Genomic DNA, 11,705 nt, shown 5'->3' with positions numbered 1-11,705 from the left:
TTCAACTCCCAGAATTCCCCAGCCACCAAGGCTGGCTGGGGAATTCTGGGAGTTGAAGTCCATGTATCTTGAAGTTGCCAAGGTTGAGAAATGCTGAGTTAGTCCCTTAAGACATAACAAAGAAACTTCCACCTCACCAGAAAAGCTTTACACTTTCCATTTTGTTTAAAGGTGACAAATAAAATATAATGTTGGTGAATTTTGTATTTATTTATTTCATTTTTTTACAATTGTGTTGGTTATATTTATTACAATTTAAAGCATCCACCCTGAGCTTCACATAAAAATTAAAGCCATTAAAATAAGACCAGACCCCAAAGATCCAGATCACCTTTTAAAATAAAAACATGACAAGATATAAAAGATGGCCCAAACTTAATTAGAATGCTCTCTGGAACATCTCAGCCTGCAGCAGTTCCCTGAGCGCAGTCAGGGAGGGGGCCTACCCTGATCTCCACTGGGAGACTGTCCAGAGAAGAAAGAGATGAGAGAGAGAGAGAGAGAGAGAGAGATTTTGAGATACCCATCTCTTCATGACTGTTCAAAGTACATGAATCCATTCTTGGCATCTCATTCCCATCTCAACAGGTGCAGTGATAATAACACCATCTCTGAGCTGTGAAAAGCTCTAAGTGCTTGTTTCTACAAATCAAGCTGCTATTAAAAACGAGATAGCAAAATCAGTCAGTGTTTTTCCTGTTCAGTTGGCCCCCTTATTCCCAGATTTCCTGAGGGCTTCCTGGATCCTGCTTCAACCATACAAACTCTGCAGGGGAAGAGAGGGAGGGGAATCACCGTATGAGGCCAGCTAAACCCCTCTTGTCTCTCTCTTTCAACACTTGCATTCTCCTTCCCTCCACACACCCACACATCAGGATGCAGCATCTTTTTCTGCACTCCCCAAAGAGATGACAGGGGCAAGCGCTCTGGACCCCAGGCAGGGCAGGCAGGTAGGGCCACCAAGATGGAAATCAGCCATAGAGGAGGAGGAGCAGCAGCAGCACCAGCAGCAGCAGCAGGAGGAAGGTTTTGTGTGGTTCCAATGAAATGTGTGGGGAGGTGTGATTCAGCCAGGAGACAAGAGGGATTTGTCATCAGCAGTGGTTGCATAACTCTCTTGGCATTGCCAGCAGCCTCATAACACCCACCAAATTAGCATGAGACGCCAACACATCCCAGACTCTGAAAAGGGATATGTCTGCCATCTACTGGAAGACAGGTGAACTATGCTAAACAGACCAACTGGTCAGGCCACCTTCTCTCTCAGTCCTCCTCTACAACCTTCTTCCGTGGAAGAGTTAGGTTTTGCCATGCTGCCTGTAGAGGGAGCTTTGTCTAATTCAACTTTCCCTCTCACAGAAACAGCCATGATGTTAGGCATTGTATCCAAAGGGAAGTCAGGTCAGACCTGGGTACTACTTGGCTGTGGAGAAAAATTCCAGGGCTGCCTATGGGCTTGACTGCAACATCTAAAGAACATTGCAGAAAAAGCCAGTGAGAAGCCACTTTTCTGTTGCTGCTCAGGAACCTGTACAACTATGTCACAACATCACCAGGAGTCAACTTGGATGCAAAGGAGATTTGGCAACTTTAAGATGTGTGGACTTCAACTCCCAGAATTCCCCAGCCAGCATTCCAGGAATTCTGGGAGTTTAAGTGCACACATCTTAAAATTGCCAAGGTTGAGAAACACTGCTTTAAAAAGAAAAAGTCTGGGGGGGAGAAGCATCTCAGGTTTGGGATGTAGTCTCAAGAGGCAACAGAACCCCCATAGACAGAGCAGTGTTAGAGGACAAGGATGGGGACAGGGGTGGCCTCCATGCAGGACAGAAAAATCTGCATTTGCAGTGGGCTTTTCTTGTTCCATATCCTTCCAAATCAAAATGGCTATGCTTTAATCATTTAAAACCCTATGCCGTTAGGGTAACTTCAGCCTTCTCCTTCCCCAGCATGGTCCACATAGTGAACTGGTTCCAGTGTGCTGGCTGATCATTCTGGAAGTCACAGTCCAATATCCTTAGGGTGTATCAAGCAGAGGAGGGCTGATCCATATCATAGATGTCCCTTCAACCATGATACAACCAATGGACTTAATACCATCTACTTCAGAGCCTTTTTTAAAAAAAGAAAGGAATTTGTTTTCCCATCCTTTTTTCCCCTGGGCTTGGGCTGGGCCCTTGACAGCATCTCTTCATGTGCCAGTTTAACAGCAGGACTTCAAATTAACTTCTGTTTGCCCAGCTGCTAATAAACTTATGCAACTCACTCTACAGGTCTTAAAATAAGAGGCATTTAGAGGCTGAAACCAGTATAAACAGAGGATGGTACATCCATAACCCAGGAATTTGCTGGGAACCATGACAAGCAAAGGGGGTGACAGGAAGCTGTGAAGTCTTCTCTTGATCATTTATTCTCAGCTCTCTTTGTCCTTCATTCATCTCCTCATGTCATGACAAGCAAGTTGACAGGTGCCCTACGCAGCAGGTGGAAAAAGAGAACAGATGGGACAGAAGGAAGGATAGAAAGGTATGAAGAGAACCCTCCCAGTTGCAGCCTGTGCAAGAACTGTGTGTCTGTGTACATGCACACACAAAAGGACAAGCAAATTGGGAGATACTTCCTGAAAGGAAAAGAGGCATGTAGGTTCCCAGCTAGCCCTAAGCTTACAGTAACTCAAGAGCTCTCAGGCAGAAAATTGCATTTCTTCATGTATGTATCTTAAAGGAGTTTGGATCACACGTGAAACCACCCACGTTGGCCAAAACATCATTTTATTGCATAAATATCTTTCCTCTTCTTTATAATCTATTAGCAATCACACTTTTTCACATATAAATGTGGAAGCCAAACTAGAGATTACAATAGGTCTGATTCACACATTGTACTAAACTCATATAAGCCATGTTTTGTAAATTATATTGGCTAGATTCACCTACAATGAAGTTTGTCAGGTTTTGGCTCAGGGTAGTATTTGAATCCCTGGGTTTGGCAGCTAAGTAGGTTGGGTCTCTTTAGCCCTTGGATGGAAGAGCTTCATGGAATTCCAGAGCTGTAGGCTAAACTAAGATGAAAAAATATCCCCAAAAAAGGCAATGGTAAACTACTTCCACATGTTTAACAGTGGCTTCATTGTGAATTGTAATTGTTAACTTTGCTTACTTGGATTGGTCTTCTGGGAAATGTGGCTCACTGAATAAATTTGACAAAGTCTTGAGAAGCAGCAAAAAGGTTTTATTAACGTTCTGGCAAGGACGGGTGCCCAGCCAAAATAGGCACACCCCTTCACACAAAACATGCAGTTTTATTCTCTATCCCAGCCAGTGGAATCCCTCCTCCTTTCCCCCATTGGATAGGTACTTAGGAGTTACAGCCTATCTGAGACACCTAAAATTCTGCAGGAAGTCCCGCCTTTGTTTATATCTCCCATTCCTCGCTTTTTACCTCCCCTGGTCCCCTATTCACTCTTTTCTTTATAAGGCAGCTAACCCCCTTGGAGCAAGTAGGTCAGGGTCTTGTCTGACCACAAAGCTTGCTAGTACTGGTTTTGAACATATTTTCAGCTTGGGTAGACAGCCTACTTCCTTTATACCTACCCTTATGGAGGAACAGTCTCCTGCTTGCCCAACCACATATATCCCACATCCTCAATATTTTGCAAGCTTAGGTTTGCAAGCTACTGGAAAAGCAATCTTGTAGAAATAGCTATTGCAAAAACAACATTGTGACCCCCCTTTTTCTCACAGTCTTATTTGGTACTTTGTTTTTAATATTTTGAAAACTTGACAAAAATATTAATATGGTGGCCACATTATAAGATCACCTTTATCCTATTGGTTTCATTCCTTGCATTCTGTGAATAGTGTACAGCTATGGCGGGAGGTATGGAATTGGATGGTAAGAGAATTGGGAGTAGGTGGGAGTTTGCTGAAGAGGGAAAAGTGATTGCTGGAAATGGGGATGCTGGTGAATGGAATGGAAGAGAGTGGAGAACATGGGAAGAGGAAGAAGAAGCTGACTGCAGAGTGTGAAAGCGGTGTTCACTGGAAAGCAGTGGAGCCAGCATGATGTGAATGCCATGGCTTCCTCTGATACTGCAGCCACTGGGGACAAGCTGGCTGTGTGGCAGCTGCCATGTTCATCTGAGTGGCTAAGAGAGGAGAAATGGTGTAAGATGGTGTGGCACAGCAGCTGCAGCTACAAATCTATTCGGGCAGTGTTGGCAGGCAGAAACTCTCAGGCTGCAGTCAGGAAGTTAGGGCTGGTGGCACCAGGGGGCACAATCCAACTGCAGTGAGCAGAGGCTATGGTACAGTTTTGTCTCTGAGTGATGCTAGGTCTGGATTTGGATGTTTAGGAAAAGATTGTGGTAGATCATCCAACACCCATGTGAGAGCCAGAGAACCATGTGAAGGGCCCTCTTGGAGTGGGAGAACAGAGGGAGACCCACAGCCCCCACTTGGGACTGAATGGGAGTGGACTTCAGTGGGTTAAGGAGCAAGCTGAACTGTTAGAAGGTGAATTCAGTGTGGAATAGATGGCGTGTGCCTATGTTGGACAGGATTAGGTCGAGTTCATGAGCAGAGAGCTACCTCTAAGAGTTGGTTGGGGAGAATAAGGAGGAATGTTGATTGGGGTAGGGTTAGGGGATGCAGGGAAAGCTGGGAAGGGGCTTAGAAAGGGGCAAGTGTCAGACCCCTCGATCAAATGTTAACACAACATCTGATCGAAATCGCCTCCATTTTGAAGAAATCCAGAAACCCGTGTCAGCAGACTGCGAGTCGCCAGCAGGGAGGGGGAGCCAGAGTGGAGTGTGAATTATATTGTTTGGGTTACATGCCCCTTGCCCAAGGTCAACGGGCAGAAACCACTCGAGCCATCTGCTGGTACCAGGGAGGGGTGCATGCCTATGCAGGGAGTGGGGGAGGAGGGAATTGAAGGCTTTTGTGATTTTAAACTGTAGAATGCGTGGGAACTGCCATTCGCAACTTTGCCTTGTATCGGATGCTTCACTTCATTAAACAGTTAACTGAGCACAAAGTCTCTGGACTGTCTTTTGGTGAATGCTCAAGCGTTCAAGTCATTACAGCAAGGCTATTTCAAGTGTTGGGCAAGGGAAGTACAATGAGAGTAGCTGTCCTGGCCAGCACAGGAGAAAGAGAGCAATTTGGTCCATGACCCCACGACCCCACTTCTAATCCACTTCCTGCCCAGGAGCTTAGTGGTTGGATGGTGGGGCACCTTGACCTCAGGCTGCTGGTGGAGAGTGGCAGGTCCATCTGGAATAAGACCTCATCCATTTACAGCATGGTGATGGATGAATAGGGGAATCTGGCACATATTACTGAGACATCATCAGATGAGGCCAGAGAACTAGCCCTTCCTGAGCTCCTGGGTCTACTGCAGGGCTGATGGCAACCAAAGCACAAATGGCCACAGAGCTCCACCACCAGAGGAAAAGCAGCTGTCCTGTAATGGGCCAGTTGGAGCGCAGCAGGTTGCCCACCTCTCTCAGGCTCCTCCTCCAGTGACATAGGTGGTTTTCCTCTATTTTCTGACCATCTTTTGGACAGATGACTTTGGGCCAGCTTCAGCCTACTTCAGCAGCAGTAGCAAGTTCCTGGGATGGAGGCTGTGATTTGAGGAAAGATCCCTAACCAACAAGCAGGCCACCGCATAGCTGGGGCAAGGGGGCTGTGTGGATGAGCCCACAGCCAAGCTGCTATTCTCCCAGCAGCAGGCTGAGGGGAAAGGAACAATGCCATCCACCATCCTCAAAACATGAGTACTTGCTGGCCCAGGATGTCTGACAGTTGCAGCCAGATGAATTGCACAATGGGAACACCCAGCTTCCAGCTTAATTCACCAATAGCATCAACAGAAATAGGCAGGAGAGGCATCAGCCCACAAATGGAAGGTCAGTGCCAGCTTGCTAAAGCTTGTTCTTATGCGCAGAGATCATTTCCCTCACACATTCCAATTGCAGTGAGCAAGCCAGACGGAAAGCACGTCGATTGACTTCCCAGATCCTATGGCAGATAAAGACGATGAACCGCTAGAACTCATCAGGAGGAAAAAGATGGTCACAGTTTGGCTGAACAAAGAGAGGCATTCCCACAACAACGTTCCTGTTTTCACCAGTTTATTTGACACATTTGTATAGGGAAGGGAAGCATGAAGGGAAACGATTCCCACCCATTCCACCAAGAATCGTTAGAAAATTTCCAACTCTGAGCAATTCAGCAAAGCAAATGACCAGTCCAGCAGGCAAGCTACAGACAAACGTGGTGGTGCAAAAGGCAGAATACAGCTACTGGCCTTGCTACCCCTTTCCCTGTCAATCATTGTCTTTATGTTTGGAAGCCTTGTGGCTTACCCGTCGTTGGGGGGGCACCCACAGCTCCATTTCAGGACGCAGGTCTCATTCGGCTTGCAGCAAAAGTTTGCTAAAATATTTTCAGAGAGCATCTGGATTTCTTCATCATCTTGTAGTCATTAGCACCCCCCCCCACATACATATTTTATTTCTCTTTCTTTTTTTTTCTCGTTTCCACTGACAATCCATTTAGCTAGAAACAGAACAGAAACATCATTCTACAAGGTAAAAGAACCTTCTTTAGTTCTTCACTCTCAGAAGTTCTGAGGGGATACCCCAGTTCACTCCCCATATGCCAGTATTGGGACCATTTGAAACAATAATTAAACTAAAAGTTTGAAACACATGTTTGCTTTTTTATAATTTGCTGTATATCTCACCTATATCCATCTTTTCCTCTTTCCCATTCAAGGTCAAAGAAACTTTTCCTACATATGTACGTAAGTGGGTAGCCAATATGCAAACACATGCTTTTTAAAATGTTCCTATTTGCCCTTCTGAAATACTGATTTGGGGGAGGGAAAAGATGCACACAAACAAATTCTAGTTGGTGATATCAGGACCACTGCTGTCTAGAGAAAATTTGTTTATACATTTATCAGCTTTAGTGGACCTCTCAGTGTTGCAAATTAACTCTTTCATTGTTACCAAATGTAAAAATGTCAACATTATACTAGGAGGACTTTACAGAAAACTTGGTGGTATTTTGAAATTCTGGCTTAAATAAAAAACAGTGTACAGGTGTGCAAAACACCAGCACATGCATTTTCAAAACGACCAGGGTGTCTGAGGGTTGGTGGGACGGCATGTAGAAGTCTGAGAAGATCCTGTCGTAATCTGCTTGCCAATGTAGATGAGATTTTTGCAATGAAACACTAAAGGGAAACACATCACATGGATCCACGTTCCAGTCCCACGGAGTACAAAACCCGAAAAGCAATGACATAAGGGAAAAGAAGACTCACATCTGGAAGCAGCCTAGATGCTAAAGCCATCCTGCAGACGTTGGTTCGCTTCTATTACAGGAAGAGGGATACTACAGTAATAGTTTTAATTTTAATTTGCTTGGAGCATCAAACTCCTCCAGAAGTCCATTTCTTCTTCTGACAGGACCCTACTGGCTCTCTGTTTCCATCAAATTCTGACAAGATCTTGTCTTACTCAGCCTATCAATTAAGATATAAAATAAAAACCCAACCAAACCCAGATGCAAAGATTCAAAAAGCAGGTACAAGTGGACCAAGCTTCATTTTGCATCACCTACAAAGCAGCAGCAAGTCAAATATTGGATCGGCCAGTTGTTTCCTAGGCCAAGGAGATGCATCGGCCTGCTGCCTTGATCCATACCTTGGGCATCACACAGGCTCTTCTTAAGCAGCTCGTTTTTAAAGTGTTGCCTATATTCAGCACTGATCTTATCTACCCAAAATCTCACTCACATATTTTAAATGGAGGCAACATTGCTCTAAGATCAGAAGGAAGTTGTATTCTTTGGGGAGTTTGGCAATACCCAGCCATACCCTTCTAGGACTCCCGAAACCTCTATCCAATTTCATTTTGATCCTGATTCAACTTAGGCTAGATAGCTCAGATTCAAGACATCTCAAGACCAGCTCTCAGCTCTGCTGTGGCAGCTCCCAGGTCCCTTACTATTCCTGTTTCTTCCATTCCAACAGAGTTGTTGTGTTTCACTGGACACCCTCAGCGCCACCAGCGTTTCCCTCTGTGGCAGCTATCGTTCTAGGACTCTTGAGGAGAGGCGGAGAGAGAGCTTCTCAAAGCAATTCTGAAATTACCCCCACAGCTGGCAAAGAATGGCTGAGAGTCTACTTTCCCGCCACCACATTCTCCCCTGATCCTCCAGTAGGTTGCTGGCCTTGGTGGCTGACATGGATGGAAGTGAGGTGAGTAACACAGCAAGATTGCAAAGGCCCCACCAGCTTCAAGGGGAAGACCGCTGGCCCCAGGCAGGGTGAATCTGAGCCGGCTCAAAGCAGGCTGGACAGTGATGCTCTTGGCTTGCCTGAACTCCTGAGCCCCTCAGGGCAGAGATATCCCCAGATGGGGGGAGCACAAAATGAAAGGATACCCCACACTTGGGGAAGGGTGCCGACGCAGCGTTGTGGCTGTGAAGCCGCATGCAGGAGGGTAGCTCATGCAAAGGCAGTGACCCAGGCTCTTTGAAGCACCTGCGGATGGCAAGAAATGGGTTAAGTGTAGCAGGCTTGCTGTGGAAACAAGCTCTGTAGCAAAGTGGGCCCCCATCTTGCCCTCCTCCTGGAAAGGCCCCTGCTCAGTCTTTCTCTGACATGGTCCTACAGGCTGTCAGATCCTCCCTCTGAGCCACCCTGTTTTTCTTGTGCAATTATACATGGGTAACAGATGTGCTGTGATATACTGCCATATTGTACAGGTAGTCCTCGCTTAGTGACCACAATTGGGACTGGCAACTCTGTTGCTAAGTGCTGTGGTTGCTAAGTGAAACGTGATCACAACAGACTTCCAACCTCACTTCCCCTTCGGTCATTAAGTGAAACATCACATGACCACGACTTACAATTTCACTTCCTCCTTCTCTATTAACTCTGTTTGTCGCAAGCTGGTTGTGAAGCACACAAATAGTGATCACATGACTGCGGGATGCTGCAACAGTCATAAATGTGCACTGGTTGTGAAGGGCCTGAATGGCAATCATACTACAACGGTCGCAAAGCTTTTTTTCTTTTAACACATTGTAACTCTGAATGGTCATTAAACGAGGCAGTTGGTAAGCAAGGAATACCTATAATAAGGCAGCTGGGCCTGCAAGCAGTTCTTGGGGCCGCAAGGGCCTGGGCAAGTGATGGCCTGTTGAGTGAACCAAAAGGATCAAGAGAGATATACTGGTGTAGTCTTTCATGGCTGGCATCAGTGAAGCAGTGATGAGCTTTCGAGTTGAATGGCCGTGGTCCAGTTTTGTTTTGTTTTGTTTTGTTTTATTATTTTATTTTATTTTATTTTATTTTATTATTTTATTTTATTTTACCACAGCTGCTGGCAAAACATCAGAACAAAATAAAACTAGACTACAGCCATTCAGCCCAAAAGCTCATCGCTGACCAGGAGAGAACTCTAAGAGAAGAGAATAGTCTTTGTATTAGAGAGGAATACAAATTGTCTAGGCAGTAAGCATGCTCAGGACCATTTGGAGGCTTTGAAATGAACAAACAATTTGACTGTGTCTGTTTTTATATGAATTTAAAGAGCAGAAGTTAATAGGTATCATGGCTATAGACTCTCCCCGACTTTATTATATATCTGGCAAGGAGGGGGAGAGAAGAGAGTGTCATGTTCACTGTTCCAATGTTCCTGGTACATCGTAACGTTTCGCATGTCATTTGCCTGATACGTGTTTGATCTCGGGAGGGAGGAGGATTCCTCTTCGGGGAGTTGTTATCTGTTGGCTGCTGGGTTGGAATGTGTTTGGGTTATCTCATGTGTTCAAGGTTGCTTTCCCAGGATGTGTGGAAAACGGTTACCAGCACCTGGGAGGGGGGTGGTTGCTATGGCCGGGCGAGGGGAGGGATTACATTTGGAGCCGAGGGTTTTTAGTTTGTATTTGGCGCACTTTTAGTCATTCTCAGCTTTCTCTGTATTTGCATACTATTCTTTCAATAAATCAGATATCATTAAGTACCTGCTTGTGAGTCTGAGTATATCCGGATAGGCAATCACTACATAAAGCTGAGAATCCTAAAATTTTACCGTTAACATCCTTCCAGAGTAATCTGTGAGGAAATTAAGTTAGCGATGACTGAGCCTACTCCTTACTCGGGGGAAAGTGAAGACTCGAGTGCGGGGGAACCGGATTCCACGGTAAAGAAAGGGGAAAAGGCCCCCCCTCCGAAGTCGGAGGACCTGTCGGAGGCGTTGAGCTCCAGCCCAGCGAAAGGAAAAACTGTGAGATCTAAAGTGGTTAAAAAAGCAGAAGAACCGCCGGCTGATCCGATGACGTGGGGTGAGGAACAGGGCACCCTACCAGGGATGTCTAAGACGTCTGGGAAGCAGAGGTATCCGCTGTCCCCAAATGTGGTCAGGATTGACAAGCGAGGGTCGGAGGACGCCAAGATCCCTGAGAGATCACAAGGGTGGGAAGCCAGGATACAATTCCTGGAAGAACTGATGGTGAAAATGTCATTGGCGTTGTGGGGCCAGGGCAGAGGGGGAAGGGAACATCACTACAGGCAGTCGTCCCCATCTCCTTCCCCCCCCCCCCCCTGGTGTGAAGAAGAAGGATCGTAGGAGGCATCGGGCGGGCTCACCTTCTCGCAGTCCCAGACGTTCGTCCCCATCGCCCCCACAGAGTCTTGAAGACAGAGGAAGGAGGAAAGAGAAAGATGGGAAGAGAAATCCCAAAGTCAGGGTTTCGAATTCTCCCCCCCCCCCACCCCCCGAGAGGAAAGATCCCCGGTGTCCAGGAGAAGGGCTGGGCAGAAAGAGAGGAAGAGAAGCCCAGAGGGCGCAAGATACAGGGATTTCACTGTCAAGTTTGACGGGGATCCCGCGAAGCTGTCATTTTTCCTGACCAACGCCAAAAGCTATATGGAGGAGTTTGGGAGGTTGTTTCCTTCAGAAAGGGCTAAGATAAATGCTGTGGCCACCAAACTGAAGGGGAGGGCAGCTGATTGGTTTGTCCAATTAACTGAGATGGAGGCCCTGGAACTGGAAGATTTCGAAGACTTCCTGTGGGCACTCAAATTGCATTTTGCTGACCTGTTGGCTAAAGAGAAAGCCAAGGTGGCGCTGAGGGAACTGATCCAAGGATCAAGGTCCATTGCAGATTATGCCCTAGAATTCCAAGCCTTAGCTGCAAAGGTGGACAACTGGTCGCAAACGACCCTAATAGAAATGTTTAAGGATGGACTAAAACCCGAGTTGCTGAGGTGGTCGTTGGGAAGAGCTGATCCCATTACCCTATATGACAGGATTCAGCTGGCGGGGAACATTGAACAAGCCCACGCTAAGTTTGCAAAGAGCAAAAAGGGTCCTAAGGAAATAGCTATGATGAGAGCGACAAAGTCCCCGGGCACCACGGGCAGAACGGGGCGCACAGCCTGGCAGGAGGAGAAGGAGAGCCGTTTTGCAAAGGGGCAATGCCTCCAATGTGGGAAGGAAGGACACCGAGCAGCGGCGTGCCCGAAAGGAAAGACCGAGGAGCGCCCAGGAAAGTCGTCAGGGAAATCTTACAACCTTAAACGCTTACATCCTGTTTTTCATTGCAGCTTGCTCAAGCCTGTTCACCACTCCGATCGCTGGCATCTCCAACCTACACCCCCTCCACCCATTATGATTG

General features: G+C 46.5%; 1 protein-coding gene across 1 annotated transcript in view; it reads right to left on the bottom strand.

The window, feature by feature from the left end:
• Positions 1-516: 516 nt before the first annotated feature.
• Positions 517-11,705, bottom strand: part of PNCK (pregnancy up-regulated nonubiquitous CaM kinase) — a 36,165-nt gene continuing 24,976 nt past the window's right edge. The window contains exon 12 of the mRNA XM_063294220.1: positions 517-766. The gene's annotated coding sequence lies outside the window, so the exon portion shown is untranslated. The remainder of the gene's footprint in view (positions 767-11,705) is intronic.

Source organism: Candoia aspera, chromosome 2 (assembly GCF_035149785.1).
Source record: "Candoia aspera isolate rCanAsp1 chromosome 2, rCanAsp1.hap2, whole genome shotgun sequence".
NCBI classification, from domain to species: domain Eukaryota; kingdom Metazoa; phylum Chordata; class Lepidosauria; order Squamata; family Boidae; genus Candoia; species Candoia aspera.
The sequence above is the reverse complement of the archived record's forward strand: the minus strand, read 5'-3'. Positions and strand labels throughout refer to the sequence as shown.